We start from the raw sequence: 3,414 nt of genomic DNA on the forward strand, positions 1-3,414 counted from the left end.
TTCCTGCTTCCCAGAGGTAAGTTCAGTTCACTCATTTTTTCATTGTTTGTACTCTTATCTTCCCAAATGGCTTCCTTTTCTTTTTAATGCAACATTGTTAAGCAGGCTATCCATTCTCCTGTTTCAAATTATAAAAGATATAAATGGTACACAGTGATAGTTTTCTCCTCACTCTCAGTGTTCCACCCTCCCACCTCAGAGACATCCAGTGCTAATAATTACCCTTGTGTCTTCCCAGTGATGTCTTGCAATCAAAGGATATTTTCTCCAGCATTTATGTAATAATAGCATGCCATCTATTACACTCTGGACCTGCTTTCCTCATTTAATATTGCAGTCTTTGACAATCTTTTCATATTAATATCAATAATCCATGACTTTTCACAATATAAATGGAATATTTCTTTATTTGGTAGTACTTGACTTTTATCAACCCTATCCATAAAAATTTGCATTGTTTTCAAATCTGTGGCTATTTCAGATAATATTGCAAAAGATAATTTAGTATTTATACTATTTCAAATGTAGACAAGGTCAAAGATATACAGTTTAATTCCTTGAAGCTGAACTGCTGATTTAGTTCGGGCAGAGTCCAAGTAAGTCTGCTCAGAGGTGCAGGTGTCTGAAGTTGGCAGCCACATGCAAAGCCAGGCTTCCTGCTGGGGATCCTAGCTCCCTATCCACCACTGCCAGACAGCGGGCAAATCCTGGGCTTGTAGGTAGCCAGAGCAACAATGGAGCCAGGCTTTGCCTACTGGCCACCTGGCAGAGAGCTCTGGGATTTTAGGGATGTGGAATTACTGCCTAAGGACATCCATGGATAAGGCCACAATATATGTATGAATCACGAGGGACACTCAACAACAGGGCCACTACACTTACAGGTAAGTGAGGGGACTGAGACCTAGTGGTTTGGAGGGGAGAGACTGGAAAATCTGTATTGGTGAGACTCATGCACCAGCCCACACGGGAATCCGGAGTTACGCTTGTTAGCATGGAACATTGCTGACCACCACACGCCATCCCACACAAAAGCTAGGGCTGGGGGCCTGTGTATCAGGGCTAGATCCCAGTACTTGATTGAATGTCGGAATAGGGGACAGGTCATATTAGGCAGAGTCAGACACTAACCAGGTCTTGGGGGGGTAGATTCGGTGGGGGATATGTGGCCCAACCCTGTGGAAATGCAAGTCCCGCTGGCTAGCTCAAGAGTTGGGATAGTGATGAGCTGAGGTGGGTGTGATCACAGAACCAGCCAACACTCATGGGTATAGGGATTGAGAATAGTCTGGGCAGGTCCAGGTTGCAGCACCCATATGTGCATCCTAAAACAGGGTGTGGGGCAGGCCGGGCAGCAACATTCACAAGCTCATACAAGGCCAAGATGGGGGAGCAAGCTATGACAGGCAAGGGACTAGCACCAATTGGCATGCATGAAATCTGAGTCTGAGAGTGGGTCGAGTGTGTCGAGTGCTGATTGTTCCTACTGGTGCATGCACAAGTCAGAGTGAGCGTGGGTTGGTTGGGTTTTGCCTCAGCATCAGCTGACAAATGCTGGCATGGGGGCCAGATTCCAACTGGTGAGCATGAGAACCAGGACTGGGACAGGCATGGCTAGATAGAGTGGCACCAGAGACGGCACACCATCACGTGTGTGCACTGGATAGTGAGGCTGGTTGGACTGAACTAGGCTTCAATGCCCACTGACATGTATGAGAGCTGAATGGGAAGTAGGACAGACTAAACCAGTCTGCTGTACACACTGGCAAGCACAGGAACCAGGGCCGGGGGCAGGCCTGGTGGGGGTTATTGCAGATAACTCTGACTAGGTTGCAGCTCAGACTGCATATTGCGTGAGGCCCGAGTGTGTGGTGGGCAAGACCGGGCCAGGCTCCAACACCCATTGATTTGTGTAAACAGGCTAGAGACAGAACTGACCCAGCAATTGCAATCACCAGCATGTGTATAAGCTAACTGAGGTGACAGACTGTGCCAGATCCTATATTGGCAAGCACATACAAGAATCAGGTCTGGGATCACCTCAAATGAAGATTCTATGGGGAGACCCCCAACTGAACTGCTGGACTGAGAACCCCAACCATGGAGAGAACTGTAGGTTCCATGGTCTGAAAGTGGAATGCATGTGACAGAGCTGATCCTCCTCAGTTCCTTATACGGAGCAGTGGACAGCATATCAGGTGCACATGGAGGATATGGCAGCATATGGGAGTCTGCAGAGGACACCTGGTACCACTACAGAGGACAAAGGTAAGAACAAATCGATCAACTACCCCAGCCAAGTGTTTGCAGTGAATAACTGTGCTCCTGCCAGCAGAGCCAGTAACGTGGACATGGAGAGGGTCTGGGGATGAAGCACTGAGAGGACACCAGTGATGGTTGAAGTCTCTGCAAAGTCTCACTTTATTACGCCTTCACCTGTCCTTATATACTCTTCCTCCCACATCCTCAATTGCCAGGATATTGGATACAGATAAGTCCAATTAGTCTAGGTGTTTTTAGCCACAAGCCCATTTCCTATTCCTGCCCAGTTCCTGTTCCTGACCAGTTCCTGTTCCTGCTCAGCCTAACGAGCACTAATCAACTCCTTAGCCCACAACAGGTCCCTCTGTTTTTGTTTTAAAGCAGACTTGAATGCACCTGTCTTAGGTTGTGGACTCTCAGGTTATCAGCCTTACCTGTCGTTGGGAATCTCCGTAGCATGATGGAGTCCCTGTCTTAGGTTGGTCAGTGCCCGGTCCATCTTACTCGCTACTGGCTGCCATTTAACGTGTTGCCTGCTGCAGTTGCACAAACCGTACTTGGGGAGGCTAGTAACCCTGTTCCATGGCTAGGAGTATCTTTAGCTCAGTAGCAATGAGCAGACATCAGTTCCTGGGCTTGGGAGACATTTTGCACTTGCACAGGTGTTACATACATAAAGACATAATGATAGGGAACAAGACGCCCTGACCATATCCCACAGCATGTGCCACTTCTCTGCCAACAAATCAACGTGCTCTTACAATGTAAACATGCCCACCTGCACATGTTCATCAATAAAGTTCTGTTGTTCCATAGCTCAGGCAGTCAGTTCCACAAGCTTGTTCATGGTCTCAGCGGTAGCTGTAGGGTGTCCTAGGGTCACCGCTGCTGTGGTGGTGGCTGCCAACGTCAGGGCAATGCTGGCTACGATGGTCGATGTTATGCCAAAGTCTCTTTTACACCTTGTCAGGCCAACAGAGGCCTCTCCGTCAGTCCCAACAGGCACAGGCAGGATTCCAGGCAGCCACATGACAAGAGTAGTATCACCACTGCCATTCCAACATGCTGTTAGGGTGCAGCTGACCTCAGTGCAATTCACTTCTGAGACGTTTTTTGTCCCATTGATCTTCCGACTCAAATGCCATCACCATG

This window comes from Ochotona princeps, chromosome 2 (assembly GCF_030435755.1).
Source record: "Ochotona princeps isolate mOchPri1 chromosome 2, mOchPri1.hap1, whole genome shotgun sequence".
NCBI classification, from domain to species: Eukaryota; Metazoa; Chordata; class Mammalia; order Lagomorpha; family Ochotonidae; genus Ochotona; species Ochotona princeps.